This window comes from Cryptomeria japonica, chromosome 6 (assembly GCF_030272615.1).
Source record: "Cryptomeria japonica chromosome 6, Sugi_1.0, whole genome shotgun sequence".
Lineage (NCBI taxonomy): Eukaryota > Viridiplantae > Streptophyta > Pinopsida > Cupressales > Cupressaceae > Cryptomeria > Cryptomeria japonica.
Window position 1 is genome coordinate 675,004,127 of NC_081410.1, and position 23,630 is coordinate 675,027,756.

Sequence of the window (23,630 nt, forward strand, 5' to 3'; positions counted from 1 at the left end):
CTAATAAGGTATTGTGGACACTTTTAGTAGAAGAGCATGAGGCAATCATAGACACATTGCAGAAGAGAGAGGATGCAGATGGTACATTGGGTTGAATCAAATTTATATGCATGTAAGTTTGTGTTACTTGTGTGAACTCTTTTATATTTAATCATGATAATTGTTTTTCTTTGTCCCTTTAACATTGTATTTGTCTACATTTGATACAATTTTGGTTTCATAAACAACATTGTATTAGTTATCTTCTTCTTAATGTTATTTTGTGTACATTGTAATTGTGTTACAATTGAATTCTAATTTTTTATGATATATTTATTTTATTGTAATCTCTTCATAGATTAATTGTAAGTTCAAAGATATAATTATGTCTTAAATATGACCTGACTCTATATTTATCATTGTATGACAAATCTATATTTATAGTGTTCTTTTTTATTTTAGTACCATGAAGTCCATGCTTTTCATACCACTACTATCCGCACTAATAAACCATCAATACACTAGTAAAGTAGTGTGGTCAACTTAAGAGGAAAGTCGATACTATGTTTGTAGCTTCCTAATAATTTGGTTAGCCTTAATTCCATCAATCTATTGGATTCCTCTATGAGATTCATTTATAATTAATAATCCTTTTATATAATCATGAAAATCATGATTCCTCTATGAGATTCATTTATAATTAATAAGTCCATACTTGTGTGAACTCTTTTAAATATTTAATCATGATAATTGTTTTTCTTTGTCCCTTTAACATTGTATTTGTCTACATTTGATACAATTTTGGTTTCATAAACAATATTGTATTAGTTATCTTATTCTTAATGTTATTTTGTGCACATTGAATTATAAATTGTTGCACTATAATAACAAGTCTTGAAATAGTAATTTAATAAGGAAATGACATTAAAAAAAGTCCAAATAACATAATAACAAAACAATGTATCACATATATAATCACTAGAGTGTGCCAAATCACATAACATGACCTGATATCATAATAGCAAGGAAATGACATAATAAAAAGTCTTATATATAATCACATAATAACAAGTCCCGGGATAACATAACAAGTGTCATCATAAAAAGTCCACAATACAATAACATGACATGATCTAAAATATATAATCTAAGAACTCGCATGCATCTCATCTGCAGTCCTCTTCACTCCATGTGAAGGTGGCTGAGATGAATCATCCTGCTACACGTGGTCCTGAGATGCACCATCCTGTGTCTGTGCAATATCAGTGTTTGCACCCTCCTGTGCATTATTAAAAGATTTTACATGAGAAGAAGTTACTTGCATAATTCACTTATAAAGTAATTAAATACTAAAAAAATTTAAATAAATTACCATACGACCATGCTCGATAATGCCCTCACTAATATGTGGAGGTCCACTATCATGAACAAGAAAAGTGGTCGTAGCCAAGTCCTGCAACAAAAAACATTGTATATCAATTTTGATAATCCATATAAAAGCCAGGTACACAGTATAAACAAATTAGAAATTATTTTTGTAATCATCATGTCTCAAATGATAATGTCGATGGTTGCATCTAGCTCAACCCCATAGCCATACCAATATTGGTAGTGGTGTGGACCTGAACAACATATATAAAGCATGAATCAAACTTGTATATATACATAAATTATAAAGTATATATATATATAGACTACAAGATTATCACAGAAAAGCATACATGTGATGCAGGGAAAGTAACTGATGGTCGAAGGCATACATGTGATGTGCCATCAAACGATCCAGAAGCCTACAATTGCAAAAAATAACGAACATGAATCAAAGTTGTACTTAAATTAGTAAGCATGTAAACACTTCAAATTAATGGATGAAAAACATACTAGTGGTATATGAGGCTGAGCCTCAGTGGTCCATGGGTCACGTGAAGAAGTACCCACCTCAGTGCTACATGAAGCACCCTACAAAATTGAAAAAACATATCATATGTAAATCATCACATTAAAAAATTTATTGTTTATTTTAAATGTACATATCAATACAATCTATCTAGATGAAAGTGCATACCATAAATGGGGCACCAACATCTCTAGGTATTGAGGTAACATGCTGTCGTTTCCTCAATGATGTGGTGTGATCCATCCTCTGTTCAGAAAAAATTGACTCATGTTATGGTTCATATGTGTATATATAAGGAATTTAATATTGCACTGTAAATAATACAAATAAATTTGTACCTCTCTAGGCTGATCATCATCTGCCCATAGGAGATCAACATATGAAGAGACGACATCAGCATGTGCAGCCTCCTCGGCATCATCGTAACCACCATGGGCGGCATCAGCATCATCAAAATCATCATCTCCTCCAAGGGTAGCCTCACTCTATGGACCCCTACATACATCCCCACAACTCGTGCAAACATGTGCTAAGCAGGGGGCAGCCCTCACCTCCCACAACTATTGTACCAAATTGTCCCACAGGACACTCAATGAACCTAGAATAGAATCCACTGCTCGATGATGGGAAGGTGCTGGAACAACTGGTGATGGAAGAGGAACCAATGGATCATCGCGCACATGGTTTCTAACCCTGTCGCTGAATTTTGATCCTGGCCTATCCTGGGGCATGCCTCTCCCAACCCCATAAAAAGATCTAATATCAAAGTAATTGGGCTTTTTGCCCAATTCAAATTTTGTCCATAATTTCTTCAAAAAATACATTGGGACCTCATGATTGGAGTGTGGTGGATGGTCAATCCACCACCTCTCCCAAAAGTGGCTAGCAATGCCCGGGTGCCTACACCATTGAATAGAGATCCGTGGCTTCTTCAGATCTATCTCTTCACTCGTCCTAGGGTTCACAAAATATTTTTTCAAATCTATTTTTGTTATTTTTAAATCATTAACTTGTTTGTATGTGAGGCCATCTGCGTAAAATGCATGCAATCCCTCACGCCAGCTACGATAGCTATCTAACTCGCTATCTAATGCCTGCACAGACTGTACAATGCCTTGTATACTATCTACAAGGCACAACAACTGAGGGGGTGGATGAGGCTCACGCCTAATAGTGTTAATATCTCTAATCAGAGCATCAATATTTGTCCTAATTGTCTATCGCAACTGCTCTGGTGGAGGTGGAGGTGGAGGTGGAGGTGGTACTATACCTAATAGCTCATCTATCTCAAACTCATCCATCATGTGAAAATAATCTGCATATATATACAAACATGAAAATTTACAATTACAATTACAAACATGAAAATTTACAATTACAAACTTAAAATTTTCAATTACAATTACAAACATTAAATTTTCGATTACTTTTATAGGATTTTATATAGATTGTTACAAACAGAGATTAATTGAAAATTTATAAAAGACATTTAAGGGAAGAATTATTCGGGATTAATATAATAAATATACAATTGAGTTGTTTCAGTAACCTTTTGAATCTTTAGGCTTCACTACAAGCCACCACAATGGTATACCAACAAGGAAACATGAAACTCATTAGGCCTTTGGGCTTTGTTTAATTTCACTTAAAATGAATCTCGTCCTTAATGAAAGGCGTCATTATATTTGACTATCTTCACTTGTGTTAATAAAGAGAACAAAATATAAGAAGTCTATTTTGTCTTACAATTTTAAATCCCCCTCACTAGTAATAATTTCACTAAAATGGAAAATTGATTCAAGTCTAATGGGTGAAGGCTCATTGCGAGATTCTCCTCAAAAAAATTATAAAAGTGATTTTTGTAGCTCCTTTTTTACCTACTTAAGTTGTGGAAAATTTTTATGTCCTTTTCATGTTAAGCTAGCTAAATGTCTCAAGATTTTTACCCCTAGATTTTATTTTCCTTTCTTTTAACATCTATTAATTTTAAGATAAGAGTTATTTCTTCATGAATTGATCCTAGTCGATTCCTCTAACTATGATTAATCCATTGAGAGTGTTTAGTTGAATTTCTATCCATTCCTTTCCAATAGAATGTTCTTAAAAATTGGAATTACTATTCCAATCCTTACGGATTTTTTAGGATTATGATCTTTTTAGTAGAGCATATGTGTTGGTTATTCTTATTTTTAGAAGCTCACTTCATCAATGTTCGACAAGATATATGAAGGGTTGATCATAAAACTACATAGTTTTTTAAAGTTGAAGGTGCATTTGGGCTTTAGAAGATCTTCCATGACTTGTAAAGTCAAAGGAGGTGATCTAAAACCAAGCATATAATTATTTTATATTTTATAAAATCATTATGCTCAATCAATTTGGGAAATATAAAAATAATATCCAATCTCTTTACTATTATAATTAAACTAGTCCCTTTTGTTTGTTGATGTGAGTGTTCCCTTTCTAATTTTAAATTACAAACTTGAAAATTTACAATTACAATTACAAACATGAGGAGGCATCATAGATTTCTCTATTCATCCTTTTGTGGTAAAATTAGAAAGGGATAACTATGATTCTTTTGTAAAATGGTATCTTCATAAGTTTTAGGTGGTTTAATCATTTTCCTTTTATGTATGGAGTCATACCTAAACTAGAAACACTAGAAAATATATAATCTTGGTGTAACATCATTGACCATGTAGGAGTGATTTGATCTAGTTTCAAGATCATGATTCTATGTGTATTGCATTGGATATTGATTTCCCCCACACACTTTGGAATAGGCTTTAGGAGATCCATGGAGACCCTCATATCTTTCCATTCCTAGAGGATCCTATAGTAGATTGTTTCATTCCCTTTGTAGATGAAGATCACATACCCTTCGATGGTGATACTTAAGAGGAAATTCATTATATCATATTAAATAATTTATTTACTTAAGATCAACTTTTATTTACATATTAAGTAATTTTCAAAATATATTTGAATTATGTACATCAATTATATCAATTAGAATAAACATTTGGTAATGAAATACAAGTAATTATCATAAAAAATTTAGAATCAATTCATTCTAAATGTAAAATGATACATACACATATAAATATATAATCAGTTTTTTAATTTAATATATACTTGGCAAAATAAATTTATATAGACATGTAAATTTTTAAGTAATTTAGTGGGGTTTATAATGAAACCTATCCAAGAAAATTTTTCATATATTAGAATACATAACTCATCTACCCTATATAGACACCACCCTCGACTCTCCCTTCTTGTTGGTTCTTATTTTACTATTTCAATTAATGCTTTCACATAATATAATACATTCACTTCCAACACACACTCTACTATTTTAATGTGCATTTTGCAAACCAACCAACACTTTACTAATATTGCTACAATAAGATTGCAATACCTCAAACTCTTGATGTACACCTTCTATTTATACTTTCTTACTTTCCATTTGAGGCAAGTAGGTCACTAAGTCCAATCCTTTCGAGAAATCAACAAACATTTCTTAGACAACCCTACCTTGATTCTCCCTTAACAATTTTCATGTCCATAATTAAAAGGAGTGTTAAGATCCATTTTCATAAGCCTACATTAATAATGAACATAATTAGGTTGAAGAAAAACCCCTCTTAGATAAAAAAAATTTGTGATGTTACCTACCTCCATACTTGTCTCAATCATCATAGGTAGTTGGGAGCTTATTCATAATTCTTGGTAACATGTGATGGATTATAAACATGATACTTCACAATTGATAATTGTAGACACCTAAAAATTGTCATGTCTAATTAAATAAATATTTTATTTATTTAATTATCTAAGCCTAATTCTTCTATTAATTAAATAAATCCTTATTTATTTAATTCATTCATTTATCCTCTTCTAGCCTTATTTCTCATTTAAATAAATACATTTATTTATTTAAATTATCATTTTCCTAAATTAAATAAATATCTTATTTATTTAATTATCCTACTTCTTCTATTAATTAAATAAATCTTTATTTATTTAATTAATTCATTAACCTTTTCTACCTATGACACATGTCATTCATCTCTTAATTCATACACTACCTACCCCTCTCATTATTTTATTATTTCTTTTACCTACCCTCTAATCCTAGCCGACCTCCTTTCACACCTCTCAATCTTATCCCTCCATTTCATATTGTGTCTTCTATATAAGGAGATGCTTCCCTCATTATCAAACCCTAATCGACAATTTGGAGGACTTGACTACACTACGATCCTACTTGCAACCACATTCCGTTCTTTGTTGAGCTCTTGTGCATATAAAATCTGAGAGCAAATATATCAAGCAAGATCAATGGAGATAGGAAGAATGGAGATCAAAACCCTATTGGACATGTAATGGTATAATCTTTGTGATTTCATTTGATTTGCATTGTCTTAGGTAATCTTCATATGTTATGGTGGATCTTTGTTGATTGTTAGGCTAGGGTTTGGTGGTTGAATTCATTTAGCCTTTCAATATTGTTATTATTGTTATCCATTTTCACCATATACATTTTGGCACGCCTGGTGGGACACTTGTCCCTTTGCATTTAACCTCCTTGTTGTAGATCTTGTGTTTTTGAAGTTGCAGATCGGACATTTTCGGCGGCATTTTTGGTATTTTCGCGTTTGCGCACTTTCGGAACGCGTTTTTTATTTTCAGGCGCGTCTGCGACAACGGGATCTGCGTCTGTGTTTTGTCAATATTTCATTTTGCAGGTTCCAGGGAGGCGCGTCTGTGTTCCAGAAACGCGTCTGTGTTATTTCTACCCGCGTCTGTGTCTAAAAGGAGCGTCTGTGACTTTTAAGCGCGTCTGTGAATCAGAGAATCGCATCTATGTGCTCCAGACGCGTCTGTGTTGAGGGTAACGGCGTCTGTGTATTTACCGTTCCAAAATTTTGAAATTTTAGTGATTCAGTTTTCGGATTTTTGCATTTAGGGTTTCAGATCTGGTTTATTTTTGGACTAACACTTTCAGATCTAGCTAACATTAGTGCGGCTTGCCTTGGAAGCTAAATCGTTTGGTTGAAGGCCCCTATTTTCACAAAGTCTTTTGGGTTTTAAAATTTACCTAACTTGTGTGTTTGTAGGAAGGGGTGATTATTTCAAACAACCCAAACTACTAACAACTCTTTGTTGCAGGTCCTTGGCTAGGGTTTTGGATTTTTATTGTGTGCCTTGTTTTCATAGACTAGCAAACACTTCCATTGGTGCACTAAAATTGAATCATTGTCTTTTGTGTCTTGAGCAATAGGCTCTTTTTGTTTAATCTTTAGAGGGCCTGTCTTCCCATGTGGTCATTAGGACTACTAGTGAGAAGAGAACGACCTAAGTGGTAGCGAGGAAAACCCACCTCATCCGAACCACTATAATCAAATGTATTCATGGTGAAAGCTATGAATAACATGTGCTAATTAGTTCATACCGACACTATGTCTCCCCATAAACCCGTTTGATCAAATTTATTTGATCATTTGTAGGGCGTAACCCCTACCGGCTGGGAGCCTTTTGTATTTACAGAGCTGAAAGTGCCGCATGTATGGCCACACGAGCGGATGCCCTTACTAGCACCATTTTGTTTTAGAGGCCCAAATCATTCTAGTTGTTGGGGCAAGAGGTCGGACCTCTGGTAGCGGCCCACACACATACGGTTCTTAGTAGAGATACAAAGTTCGCCATGGGGACTGATGCTTGGCTGACCCGAGAAGTGAGTGCCGAGGGTGGAGCCAGTGAGGTCAAGCATCTAAGTATCCGCTCTGAATAGCATAGCCTCGGGGGTAAAACCCCATGTGGGATCAACAACTATTGTCTTAGCCAGCCATAAGAATTGTGCTTGACTTATGTTAAAACATTCAAACATTCAAGACCAAACAGCAAAACATTGTGTCTTTTGTGTCTTCAAGTGTATGCAAAACATTTTTACATCAAACAACACACTTTTCTTGGAGTCATTTTGGAGTCTAAACACTTGCAAACATTGAGTCCTCATCAACATTGTGTCCTCTTGTCACGAAAAACAGTCAAACAGTCAGATTTGGTCACAACAAAAATGACTTCACATATTGGAAAAATTGCACAAAGTTTACAGAAACGCGTCTGTGTCTATTTTAACTGCGTCTGTGTTGTCTAGGCGTGTCTGTGAAGTGCAGAATAGTGTCTGTATTTATAACAGCGTCTGTGTTGAATAGAAACACGTCTGGGTCAGATAATCGCGTCTGTGTCCAGGATTGCAAAAAAATTTCACAGTCTAGCAAACATAAATAGGAAAAATCTCATAAGCATGTCTGTAAAGGGCAGAGTAGCGTCTAGGTCAGGAAACCACGTCTGTGCAGTATACAGGCGCGTCTGTGTTCAAAATTGCAAGAAAAATTTCACAGTCCAGCAAACACAAGAAATCAGTTTCGGAATACTTGAGCTTCCTAGGTTGTTTCTTTAGGTTTCATCTAGCATTCAACCTGTCTTTTGGGTCTCACATAGTCCATCATTGCTTCACATCTCATTTTACATTCACATTTGTCTAAACTTGAGTCAAAAGGTCACTTGCTTGTCCTCATCATACTTTGTCAACACACTACATACAACAACACTTTGCTAAGTGATCCCTCATCAAGGTTTCTTACCTTTGGGTCTCATTTGGTTTTACTTAGAGTCAAGGTCAACTTACCTCATCAAGAGAAACTATCCTCTCTTTGGAAGTCACACCTACTCTACTACATACATACTTGGTCTTACACTTGGGACATTGCAAGTACACTTCAGACTCATTTACATTCCATTCAACTCTTGGTCTTCCATACTCTTTCCATTTTTCATCTAGTCTCACACATCTTGGCCAATACCTAGTTCATGGTTGAAACCCATCTTCAAAAATCTAGGAGAGAAACTAAAGAGGCTCAAGAGTCTGCAAACATGAGTTCTTATGAGTATGACAATGAGATCTTTTTCAATTCTGATCATACTACATTACCTGACATGGATGTCTATAGAAATAATCCAAATGTTGAGAACATGGACACTCTAAACAACAATGCTACACAAAATGACAATGTGGACAACTTTTCAGTACATTCAGCAGATGTGGAAGAATCCATTATGAATCCCCATTTCAATCGATTGGTTGAGGAAATACTGAGGAGAGATAGACAATACTTCTTACACATGATGGCACAAAGTGGAGCCAAGATACCTCATGATTTTGACATGTCTCAAATAATGGAACATAGACCTTTGCAACAACCTCACTCCAATATGGATCAAAGGAGACCTAATAGTGGAGGAAATAGAGGACCACACATGGTACCTGAATCACCATCAACTTTGCTTCAAAAACCAGAGGTCCCACATACACATGGTCAAACATATGATACTCACCTTCGCAGACCATTATGGAAGTCTTATGGAGAAAAATATGCTCAATCACATATCAATGCTAAGGATCAACCACCAAAGCAATGGGATATTCCAAGGCATGCTCAAAATTTGGACACAAGGAAACCTCATGTCAAATTTGGGGGCAACACAATGGAACATGACATGCCTGTAGAATATGGTATACATGCACAAAATAGATATGGTGTTCCTCAACATGAATCTATACCAAGTGGCCCATATATGCAACATCATTACAGACCTCCTCCATATGAACATGTGTATGATCAATATCATCCATATATGCAACATGCTCCTCCTCCAATTGGTGCCTCAAACATAGGATATGGTCCAAGAAGTCGATCTCCACCTAAGAGCAATTTGGAACAACAAATCAGGGACTTACAAAAGAAAATGGAGGACATAAATACACCGAAGCCAACATACACAATGAGAGACATATGTCCTTATCCATTTGACAAGATCATTCCAATGCCTCCATTTCCTACACATTTTGTGACGCCTAAATTTGACAAGTATAGAGGAAAAGGGGATCCTAAGGCACACATAAGACAGTTTTTCACAGCTTGCATTGAGGTAGCAGCAGAAGAGACATATTTGATGAGATTATTCCCACAAAGCTTAGGTGATCAAGCTATGGAATGGTTCTCCCAACTTCCACCTGGTATTAAGTCATGGGGTGACCTAGTAGAAGCATTTATTCAACATTTCTCCTACAATATAGAGACAGACATATCAGTCACTACTTTGTGCAACACCAAGCAAAAAGAGGGAGAATCTTTTGCATCATTTTTACAAAGATGGAGAAATCTAGCTAGCAGATGCTCTTGTGAGATTCCACAAAAACAAATGGTAGAAATGTTCACCCAAAATGTTAACAAGGACATTGGCTATGATCTAAGGAAAGCTTGTTTGTCCACCTTCAAGGATTTCATTGAAAAAGGCTTAGCAACAGAAAAGGTCCTAATTGAACAAGGAGTCATTAAGATATTCAAGGAAAACAAAGATGACTTTAAAGGAAAAGACAAGCCAAGATTTTGGAATAAAAACAAGAACACAGTCAATGATGGTGTTGTTGATGCCAACATAGTGTGACCTAAATTCATCTTTTCAGGATCAAGTTCTACAAACAATCAAGTAAATACTCAAACAACTCCCAGATCACAAAGGAAGTACACCCCATTGGGAGAACCACTTGAGTCAGTTTTCAAGAAGCTTGTGGCAAAAAAGGTAATCACAGTTCCAGATTTTCCTCCATATGAACCAAAGGTTAAGCCGAATTGGTGGAATGATGATGAGTATTGTGAATTTCATAAGAGCAAGGGTCATAAGATAGGAAATTGTCATCGACTGAAGAACATCGTACAGGATCTCATTGATAGAGGTGACATTGAGATTGAGGGACACTCATCCAATCAAGAACATGAGATGTTTAAGGAACCATTCCCAAAGCACGATAATGGAAAAGCTAAAGTCACAGATGATCAAGCCAACTATACTAGAGCACCTTACAACTATGATTCAACTATCAATCATATCTCGATGGATAATCATATCTCTACTATTACCATCAAGAACAAAAACCCTGAGAATCCTCCTCAGCGACCTAAGATTGTCCTAAGAGGTGTTGGATCTTCTTCCAAACCTACCTCTGAATGTCACGTTACAACCCGTCGAGGTAAAATTACTTTGCCAGGAGCTTCAACTAAAAACACCACTTCTTCATCAACCAAACCTGAATATGACCTTGTGGAACACTTAGGGAAGACACCCGCACTCATCTCCATACTTGAGCTTTTACGCATATCCCCCGCTCATAAAGCTATTCTTGACACAATCTTAAGAGACACCGTCGTTCCTACTGATCTGAACGTGGACCAGTTTCAAGCCATGGTGGGACACCTTTCCATTCCACACTCCCTTACATTCACAGAAGCTGATGATGCCTCCATAAGTCAGCCACATAATGCACCATTGCATATTGAAGCTTTCATACACAAACATCGAATAAAGCGAGTCCTGATAGATGGAGGAGCTGGTCTAAACATTTGTACATTGAGCACCATTAAACAATTGGGATATTCTGATAAAGCTGTGAATTCAACAAATCAAATCACCATCAAGGCATATGATGATGAAGAATGCTCATCCAAGGGCACAGTCACCTTACCTCTAAGAATTGGGCCAGTCACAAAGGATGTGGTTTGTCAGGTTCTAGATCTGGATCTCACTTATAATATATTGTTAGGACGTCCTTGGATTCATGAAATGAGGGCAATCCCATCGACATATCATCAATGCATTAAGTTTCCTCACAACGAAGTCGAGGTAACAGTTAACGGTGATCCTAATCCGTTCATATATTGCAATAACTTGAGATAACATACTGAGACCATCATTCCCAGTAATCATGAAGTTGTTCCTTCTTCGGCATACATTGATCCTGAGTCATTGAAACCTTCGACATCAAAACAAGGTGAACTTAAAGGCAAATTTCAGGACAAAGGCATGGGAGAATACACTTTAAATCAGACCATGTATTTACGACAAGTCATGAGCTCTCCAAAAGAATACGGAAGACCATATCCTAACAAGCAAATATCCATCATGGCATTCAAATGGGATCCTACTACCTTTCAAAGATGGGGCGAAATGGAAGAGGAAAGTTTATACAAAATGCTCTACAAAGACATTGAAGATGACACACAAAAACAGATCAATATACCCTGTGAGAAATATGGCAAAGGCTTCAAGATTCTACAAAAATTTGGGTATGATGGAAAAATCCCTCTTGGGTTACGCAAAGAAGGCGTTATGGAGCCCTTACAACCTGAATTGACTGTAAAAAGGGAACGCTTGAAAGGACTTGGTTTTCTGACTTCCAAGATCCATACTAAAAGGACAAAAGAAGCCTTACAAATCAAAGCTGCCAAAATTCAACAAGAGAATTGCTATTCCACAGATTCCAACGAATGGGAATGGGGTTCCGACAAGTCTTCCAGTGACTACGAGCTCACCGAGACATTCAGAGAGCCAGATAAACCCACAGAAGAGGAGGAATTTTATAACAAATTCAGAGTTGGTCAAGAAACAACCCATGAGGAGTCTACACAGTCCTTGTCTCAAGGTTCTAGGTTGAAATCACATAGGATGAGAACACCTATTCCAGAATGCGCTACTAGTGATGATAATTTGGATTCGCTTGTGATCGAGACTGATGAGGAGAGTGCCATCGATGACCTCGATAATTACCTCGACATACCCGAATATAACCACATCTTCACTCTTAACCCTGCAAACTCTGAAAACATTAAAGGCCTTTCCCTTGTTCACCACCAACTCATTGGCTGGGATTATGAAGGGCCAGCACAGTTTGACACATTTCAAAATGATGAAGTTGTTATTGACTATCTTGGCATACGAGATGATCTTCCCCTTGGGGACCATAAAGCAGGATACACTATAGAACTCAACAACATGGCATATTTTGGTGAGGGTGTCGGACCTTCCAATCACAAAAATGTGAAAATAAGAGAAAATCAAGGATCTTATGGTGAAAACCACACTGTGGCGCTATCTGATCCCAAAAAAGTAAAAAGAAAGGACGTATCTGAGGGCGAAAACCTCTCTGAGGCACCCGAAGATGGAAGGCTCGACATCCTCCCAACTTCGTATGAGGAAAAGTCATCCATGCTGGTAGAGGAGACTATCAAGACAAACATTGGTACGGAAGAGGTTCCACACAACATATTCCTGGCTAAATCATTAACAGAGTTCGAAAGGTCACAGTTCATAAGCTTCTTTAAGGAAAGACAAATCAACTTTGCATGGTCATACGCTGACATGCCTAGATTGGATCCGGATTTGGTAATGCATCATCTGACAGTCAAACCTGGGGCAAAACCAGTAAAACAGAAATTAAGAAAAATGCATCCACAAGTGGCATTACTAGTCAAAGCAGAGCTGGAGAAGTTATTGGATGTTGGATTCATACGCCCAATTGATTATCCTGAATGGATCTCCAATTTAGTACCTATCAGTAAACTAGATCATAGCATCAGAATTTGCACAGATTTCAGAGACATCAACAAAGCTTGTCCAAAGGATGACTTCCCATTACCAAACATTGACTCGATTGTTGATCTTACAACAGGTCATGAAATGCTATCATTAATGGATGGATTCTCTGGCTACAATCAGATTAGAATCGCACCCGAGGATCAACACAAAACATCATTTACTTGTCTGTGGGGAACTTTCTGCTGGAACGTCATGCCCTTTGGGCTGAAAAATGCAGGTGCTACATATCAAAGAGCAATGACCACTATCTTTCATGATCTCATGCACATAACTGTGGAAGATTATGTTGACGATCTCTTGGGTAAATCAGTAGATAGAAATACACATCTGGACATACTGTCAGTCGTCTTTGATCGGTTGGAAAAATACAAAGTAAAATTAAATCCCAAGAAATGTGTCTTTGGAGTAACCTCCGGGAAGCTCCTAGGATTCATTGTGTCCAAAAGAGGAATCGAAGCCGATCCAGTGAAAGTCAAGGCTATCTTGAGCATGCTGCCACCCAGAAATATTAGTCAACTTCGATCCTTACAAGGAAGACTCCAGTCCATTCGAAGATTTATAGCACAACTGGCAGATAAGTGCAATCCTTTTCAACACCTGCTACATAAAAATATCAAATTTCAATGGGATGATAACTGTCAACAAGCTTTTCAGACGCTCAAAGATTATCTTTTGAATCCGCCAGTTTTGATGCCACCAGTTCCAGATCAACCTTTGCTACTATACATATCAGCTATTCCAACAGCACTGGGGGGACTCCTAGCACAACAAATTGCTGACGGCAAGGAAAAAGCAGTATACTATATCAGTCATACACTGGTGGGATATGAGCTAAACTACACGCCAATCGAGCGTGCATGTCTCGTCGTGGTCTTTGCTTCACAGAAATTACGACATTACATGCTTACTCATAAGACTAAGTTAGTTGCAAGGATCGATCCATTGAAATACCTCCTCAATAAAGCAACACTTACTGGGCGGCTGGCCAAATGGGTAATGATACTTAGTGAATTCGACATCGAGTATGTGGACAGAAAATAAATAAAAGGACAAGCCATCGCGGATCAATTAGCAGATGCCCCCATGATTGATGATGTTCCTCTAAATTCAGAATTTCCAGATGAATCCATTTTAACAATATCACATGCAAAGCCATGGCAACTGTATTTTGACGGCTCATACACACAGCATGGGGCAGGAGCTGGTATTCTCTTTATAACTCCTCAAGGTGATTCTGTACCAAAATCATACCGCTTATCATTTCCTTGCACTAACAATATAGCAGAATATGAGGCATTAACAACTGGATTACGAATTGCAGCTCAGTGGAAGATCCAGGGACTTCATGTTTTCAGGGATTCCCAACTTGTCATCCGTCAAGCAACTGATGATTACCAAACAAAAGATGAAAAATTACTGCCTTACAAGCAAATGGTGGATGATTTGAAACAACACTTCACAAAGATAGATTTTGAGCAGATACCAAGAGAGCAGAATCGTGCTGCAGATGCCATGGCTACAATTGCCTCACTGATTGATCTACCTCAAAATGAGACCTGCTATGAGTTCTTGGTGGATAACCTTTTGGTTCCTTCATATGAGATTACTCCTACTGAAATGATATGTGTTGTTGGTCCCGAATCCCAGTTATATGGTTCCAATTTCACATACCTACATGACAATACTTTACCTCCCGATCTATCAAATAACCAACGTCGCACCTTCATTCGCCAATCCTCTCGATATGTCATTTTAGCTGATATCCTGTATTGACGAGGTCTAGATGGCACTCTTCTTAGATGTTTAGAAAGCGATGAAGCTCAGATTGCGTTACGTGAAGTGTATGAAGGGATATGTGGTCCACATGCTAGTGGTCCTACCTTGGCCAAGAAACTCATTAGGACTGGATATTACTGGCCCAATATGGAAAAAGACTCATATCAGTTTGTCAAGAAATGTAAGCAATGTCAAATTCATGGAGACCTCATACATGCGCCAGCACAAGAATTACAACCACTTGTGTCTCCTTGGCCCTTTTGTCAGTGGGGACTCGATCTCATAGGCAAGATTCACCCTCCTTCTTCCAATGGTCATAAATTCATTATCACAGCCACAGAGTACTTTACAAAATGGATTGAAGCCATACCTCTCACACAAGTCACTGGAAAACAGATTGCTACCTTCATCCTTAACTATATCATATGCCGATATGGTATTCTTGTTTCCATTATTACTGATAACGGGCGTCCCTTCAAAAATCAGGATGTTCGTGAACTCTGTGACCGCTTCCATATTTCCCATCGTTTCTCCACACCATATTACCCCCAAGGTAATGGCCAAGCTGAGGCATCTAATAAAACAATTCTTAAAATCCTCAAGAAGACAATCGATGATGCTGGCCATAATTGGCATATCCAACTCAATCCTGCACTTTGGGCCTACCGCACAAGTGTCCGCACACCTATAGGAGCTACACCCTATTCACTAGTCTACGGTTCTGAAGCCATCTTGCCCACTGAGGTTGAGTTACCTTCTTTACGGGTCTCTTTGCAAAACATCATCGCTGATGAAGACTACAGGGTCTCTCGCTTACAAGAACTAAAACTGCTGGATGAACGGAGACAAACTGCTTTTAATCATCTCAAGGCTTACCAACAACGAATGAGTCGCAGCTACAACCACAAGGTCAAGCCTCGCACAATTGAGGTAGGTGACTTGGTTCTCACAGAAAACCCCAAGAATCAGCAAGACAGAGAGAAGAAGGGCAAGTTCGAACCAAACTGGCTTGGTCCTTACATCATCACAGCAGCATATGGATCTGGGGCATATCAGCTCTCAACTACAGAAGGTGAACCTTTGGAGGATCCTATCAACAGCATGCACCTTCGCAGGTTCTACACATAGCTCTTCAGAGTATCCTAATTCAAAAATACAAAAAAAAATCAAAATTTTCAAAAATACAAAAAAAAATCGTTACTTGGTGAAAACCTGGCAAACAGGCGCCTTGTGACACAAAAAACATTGAAAAATCAAAAAAAGTAAAGAGAAATAATTTCGTCCAATGGTGAAAACCACTTCGGTGGCACCCTGGGCAAGTACCATGGTGAAAACTGGGTCACCAGCACCATGTGTAGAGACATTGCTCCTCCCTCCTTCAGGATTCACTTTCGTCCTTTCACTTTGCACACACTCACAACCTATTCATTCATAATAAACTTACCCATTCCCATCATGGCTTTTTATTGATCTACCTAAGATTGGTTAGCCATTCATAATAAACCTCCCTTTTCACATCCCTTTCCATCCATAATAAATCAGATCCTATCTGTGGCTAAGGCAAAATCCTACGTCTAGTGATGGGTGTGGAACTGAGAACATCACATGTTTCAAGGAGTAAAGTTTCTTCCAGCTTTCTTCAGTCTATTCACGCACAATCCACAATAAAGCAACATTTGCATCACAGATCCGCAATAAAGTTTCATCTTCTCCGCAATAAAGTATCAGTTTCATGGATTCAGTCAGTTTCAGATGAGACACAGCAGCAACAATGGGCTTCAACAAATCAAATATTTCAACAGACTCAGACAACATATAGTTCAGTGCTATCTAATCCATTTTGTGAAAGTAAACATTGTGACCACAATCAAATAAGACTTATACAAGTGACAAGTGACACTAAACTTGAGGACTACAGTGGATGTTGGTGTCGAGTTTTGGTTTTCTTTTGATTTCATCTTGTTTGGTGACATGTCTTTTAGCTTTTCCGGGATCTCTCTGATTAGAGATTCTATCTCCAGGATGTCTTTGACTAGAAAGGCGAGGATGGGGTATCGTCACCTATTTGTATTTGTTGTCTGTGGATTGTCTCTTAGTAATGCTATGACTTGTCCAAGGATATGAGGACACTACGCGTCTAGTGTGAACTAGGGCATTCCTTGTTTGTGACTGTCTTATCTCCATGCAAATAGGTACAATGACTTTCTGGGTCGAACATATGCCTCGATTGTCATAACCTACTTGCCATAATAAAGCTCAATGGTGATAATGCACAAGAAGCTCTTTCACTTTCATATCTTCTGTCTTCCATCCCCCTTTCTTGATTGACTTCCATCATCCTTCTCGAGTCCGCGTAGCCTGCTATCACATGACTGAGTATAATGACACACCAAAAACATTTGCATTTCATGTACTTGCACCTACATTACCACATATAAGCATTTAATACATACATATAGATATCACAATTGCATCACATCCTGCACACAACACCTGTTAGCACAATTTGCATTATCATATTCATCTGCATTACTTACGTTCACATTTGCATCATGCATACATATATAAAACATAAAAGAACAAAATAAATATTGAATTGCATCATATACATATTTGCATCCATATCATAAGCATCGCCTAGAAACATACATCATTAAAACATCTCACCACATAGGTACACATGCATATAGCTGCCACAAAGATGAATCATCTCATATATATATAAAGTGTCATGATACAATGATGTCAAAAAAAAAAAATCATATGGCTACAAAAGCACCCGCAGGTGTCTACAATACAAAATAATGGTACAAAAACTGATACAATGGGAGCCCTCTAAGGCTATGATGAACTCCCTCCCTCGGAGCCGCCTCGCCTCGGTGGAATTTGAGCCCCTGAGGGACCCGCCCCAGGATCACCCTGCCTATCTCCTCTATTTGGTGGTGGTGGAGGACCCATGACCCCACCACTCGATGCCTGCCTCCTCCGACTCCCTCCCGTAGCTGTCGCTGTACGCGACGGTCTATGGAAGCTCCTCGCCCGCTGATCTGCCGGCACTGCACCATAGTAGAGGTCCCTCCAGTACCCTATCTCCTCTCCATCCCGTAGGACATATGCATAGCCTACCTCTGTGTCCTCCGCCACCTGCCTTCCTACCCTCAGCGCTGTCTCAACCTCTGTGTAGTGTTGAATCGCCTGGTCTCTCTCCCGCTCAGTATCCCTGAGCCTCATCCTGAGTCGGTCTCTCTCCTGCTCCAGCTCCTGTATCTCATCTGCCTGACCCTGGCAGATCTCCCTGAGCTCAATCAGCTCATCCTCCTCTGGATCCCCACCCTCTGTCGCTACCTGTGGCTCTCCCTCAGCGGGTGCCTGCCCTTGTACCTGTGTTGGTGCCTGTACATGCACCTGTCTCTGTCCCTGCACCTATCCCTGTACCTGTCTCTGTCCCTGTCTCTGCCTGGGACCTTGTGTTGCTGGTACCTGTAGGGGTAAGCCACCGCGACCCCTCACCACCCGAGCCTGCTTCTCCTCTCCACCCTCTCTCTGAGGTGCAACCCTCCTCTCCCCAACTACTCCCCTCCACCTCCGTCGGCCTCTCCCCCCATCACCTCCGCCATCATCATCCTCATCTCCTCCTCCATCTCCCTCCACCAGCTCCCTTGGATCTGTCAGTCGTGGGAATGGATGCTCCGCCCAATATGTTGAATACTCAGCATCCATCCTGGCATCGTCGACCTCTGGCCACATATCCCAGGGTAGGGGTACCATCTCGACCAGCTGAGTGACCACCTGATCATATGACAATAAAGGCCCAAACTGCGCCTGATCCCTAACTGTACGGGCATACATACCCGAGCCTCGTGGCATCCTCTGGATCCTGCCATACTGCCTGCATACCCTGTCCACAAGCTGCCTCTCTAAAACATAGGGCGTCCGCCCAATCAGATACCTACTCTGGAAGGTGTATGGCAGCTCCACGGCGCCATCCTCCCACTCCTCACATCCTAGATATGGTCTCCAGATGACCGCATCAATATCATCTAGCACTCGCCGCCAATGCTCCAACCTGCCAATCCGTGGCTGTGAGGTGATCATGTCGTATAAGTGAACAAAACTACGTCCATGTCCCCTGCCTCGGAAGTGTATAGGCCTCGTCACTGGCAGATGCTCATAGGCCCAAACCTGCAGTAGTGTCACCCCGCAGCCCAATCCCACTGACCCATGGTATACAAACTGGTGAAGCTCATAGTACAGATGGGCCAATACACATGGTCCCCAGGCATATCTGGTGTGATCTGTCATCAGTGTCTCCAGTGCTCCCCCCCAGCCCACAGCCAATCCCCGTGTTGCCCTGTCTGGGCATAGAAATCCATTGATCGCTCCTCCGATCACGGCCGGCAATGCTAACCCTGTGGCAGTCAGTGTCCCATGCCATGTGTCCTGCCCTCATCTCTAGTCCGGGATCTTGGAACACCCATCTCAATGCCTCCCTGTCTCCGTCACGATCATATGGAATCAACTCTCCATCAATTGGTATCCGCAGAATCCTATAGACATCCTCAAGGGTGACTGTCATCTCACCCATCGGCAAATGGAAGGTGCACGTCTCAAAATGCCATCTCTCGGCAAGTGCAGTCAGCAAACCCATGTTTGCCCGAAACTCAGGCACATACAATATATGTCTCAAGCCCATCTCCTCGATGGTAGCTCTATCCTGAAATGATAGCTCTGGTCGCAATCTCTGTGTCGATGGGAATCTCTCCCGTGACTCCAACATAGGCAAGTACTCCTGCAGTCAAGCAAATCAATCATGTCAATCAGGGTGGCATTCACTGTTTATCACAAAATGCTACTTCTTTATCTAAATGCATATGGTTATCTATCCTAGTGACACTCACTGTTCATCACAAAGTGTTGCTTCTATCCTAGTAGTGCTCCCTGTTCATCACAAAGTACTACATGGGTGACACTCACTGTTCATCACAAAGTGTTACTCACATTTGCACTCCCTGTTCATCACAAAGTGTTGCTCATACTTTGGGTACTCACTGTTCATCACAAAGTACTCTATCTTGGTACTCACTGTTCATCACAAAGTGCCTTGATCTATCCTAGTCTTCCTAGCGGACCTGCTTGAGTGTATCCTCTCAGCAGCTTATCCAATCGACAGCGTATGTTCATCACAGAACTGCCGATTTGACCTCGAAAACCAAAACTTGCATTTTTTCAACGCAAACGCGCTTGACTGACACAAACGCGCCTACAGACTGCACAAGCGTGCCTGTATAACATAGACGCGCCTGTATGACATAGATGTGCCTAAGCTATACACAAACGCGACTTTACTACGCAGACGCCCCTGAGCATCGCAGACGCCCCTGCACTTCGCAGACGTGCTCGCATTTGATGCAAACGCGGTTCCAGACACAAACGTGCCTGGCACCGACACAGACGCTCCTGTCGGACACAGACGCGCTTGGCACCGACGCAAACGCGGTTGCATGTTTTCAAACTTTTTTGTACCCTATTCCTAAGCGCATTTATTGCTCTAACTAGCATGCACTAATGACAAAAATAAATGCGTCAAAACACGAGGAGGCTTGGTGGTACCTACCGACTCTCCTGCCTCTACTGGCCTCTGAAATTGTCAAACGTGGTCGAATCTGTGCACGGAAGCCATCACTGCTGACTACTGCTGCTCTTTTCTTTCTCTGCACTTTGATCTCGTGAAGGTGTAGATGACAATGAGGATGTCTTTTGCCCGTGGTCTATCTTATAGCCTACCCTAGCCTTAGCCTTCGTTTCCCGAGTCAGTTTTCCTCATCCCGTGACTTTATCACTTTATCCAGTCAGTCCATTCTATCCCGTCTTTCTTATCGAGAGATTGTCTGCAATCTTTTCAGGCATTTTTATCCAATCTCTCGAGGGGGCATATCATTCCCATTCTAGGGCAACTTTGTATCAGTTCATTTTATCTTCTTTGAAACAACGCGACAAGCCGCATTGTCTCAAAGAGGGGCAAAATGTAGACACCTAAAATTGTCATGTCTAATTAAATAAATATTGTTATTATTGTTATCCATTTTCACCATATACAATAATAATTTGATTTCATCTAAAATAATTACATATTCCCACCATTGTGCAAACTATGCACTAAATAATTACAAGGTGATTATTGCCTAGTGATAGATATTGGTATAACAAATTACATTTTATTACAAATTGGTATAAGATAAACCAAATAATTATAACATACACTTTCATGGCCTACCCTTATATTGACATGTATGAAAACATAATGATGTAGTGATTGTATTAGTTGATATCCACTTGTAGCCTAGACAATTCCTACACTATCTACAATGACCCATTTCTAATCATAGCCAATCCTCTTGATCATGCAAAAAAATGGGCCACCATGCCTTATACATGAGGTCTTAATTATTAGTTGTTATCATTAAGACCAACACTAACACTACCCTCAATGGTCTTCCACCATACTTGTATAGGCCTTAGTTCAATACTCTAACCAATATATTTTTGACACATTATGACACAATGATGGTGCATAATCTTGAGAGGTCACCTAAACACAATGACATGGATAAAATTCAGGGGCTCCTCAACATTTCCCTCACTATATTCTATGCCCCTCTAATGCCAATCCCTTTTACTCATTTGCATTCTTCATTCTTGATGTGGATTTGGCCATGTGCGTATGATTGTGCCATTTACATTTTGAATGTAAATCTTTCAGTTTTACTTTGATCTTATTCTAGATGCTTCATTTGTTGCATCGTATGCCCCTGAGTGTTTATTGTTTGCTTAGTTTGATATATGTTTTGTGATTGCTTTGGACCCATGATGTGTTGGATCGCCTTATGGTGATTTGTAATTTTGTAGTTACATTGAGATGAATGATGATCTATTATACCTTTGTTGATTATGATAGATTGAAAACCAAAAAAAACTAAATTTAACTCTAAAAGCTCCAATCAAAAACTAAATATATGTTCCATTTGATACAACACTGCTAGGAAAAACACTGATCACTAAGCACCATTTAATTTAGGGTTTAGGGTTAATTTAGGGTTTAGGGTTAATCAACAAAGATAGTCAAATTTAGGGTTAATCAACCAAGATAGTCAAATTTCTCCTGGGACTTGTTCAGTTTTTTCTATTTAGGGTTTAGTGTTCGTTTTTCTATTCAGGGTTTATTGTCTGTTTTTTGCATCTAATGTTTATTGTTCATTTTTCTGTTCAGGGTTTATTGTCTGTTTTTTGCGTCTAATGTTTATTCATTTTTCTATTCAGGGTTTATTGTCTGTTTTTTGCGTCTAATGTTTACTATTCGTTTACATTTTTGTTTTTTGTTTTTTGTTTTTTTCCTACAGTTTAAATACTATTCATGTTTTTTGTTTTTTTTCTACAGTTTTTACTATTCATGTTTTTTGCAATATTTGAAAACTGAAAACTATTTTAAACATGAAATAAAAGACGATTTTCAAACTTTAAAACATAAAAATTAAAAAATAACAATAAATTAACATTTTTTTATGAAAAACAATAAAAATAAATAAAATAGAATATAAAAAATAAAGCTAAATACCTGGAAGGAGGTAAAAATGGTCTAGGGGGTCAGCTGAGGTGAAAAAAATGAGTACCCGTGCTCCTCAGAAACGCCTGCCCATTTTCCAAACAATAAAAATGATGGGAAAATGGTTAAAAAAATAAATAAATACATTTCAAAAATGGATGCCCGTTTTTTTCAAATCGAGTGCCCGATTTGAAATAAATGGGCGTTCGTTTAGCTTCGGGCACCCGTTGCTAAATGGACGCTTGTTTTTTGTTGGCGCCCGATTTGTAAAAATCGGGCACCCATTTCTAGCGGGCTCATTTCCCAACCCGCGGACTTCCGCGGGATTGGGACCCAACTCTGTACGTTTACCCAAGGAGAGGTTATCAAAATTTTATATTAGAATATTTTAATTGATAGATTTGAAATACAATTTTATGAATATTACACGAGAAGGGGAAAAGAAGAAGATTCATTGAAGAAATATACAAAAATCAAGGAATAGAAAGAACAAATGAAAGAGGACATATTTGAGCTAATCAAGGAGGAAGAGTAGAAAGTTTGCATCCAACAAGTTGAAGGTAAAAATCCTTTGATTGAAGATATTGATCTAATTTGTAATAATTATATATTAAATTTGAACATTATTGTAGTCATTAAAGAAGAAAGAAAAAATTACGAAAAAATTACAAGGCAAATTGAAACAAGAAGATTATTTGGTTATCCCTTGAGAAATTTCAATGGAGGAGCTTGTTGATTGTAGAAATAAAGATAAGAAGATTGCTTGGGACAATGCTAAGTTGGAAGGTTAGAGTCACAAAGATGAAGAGATTGAGATTATCTCAACAATACTCTCATGAAAAGAGGAATGGGAATATTGATTGTAGTACTAGA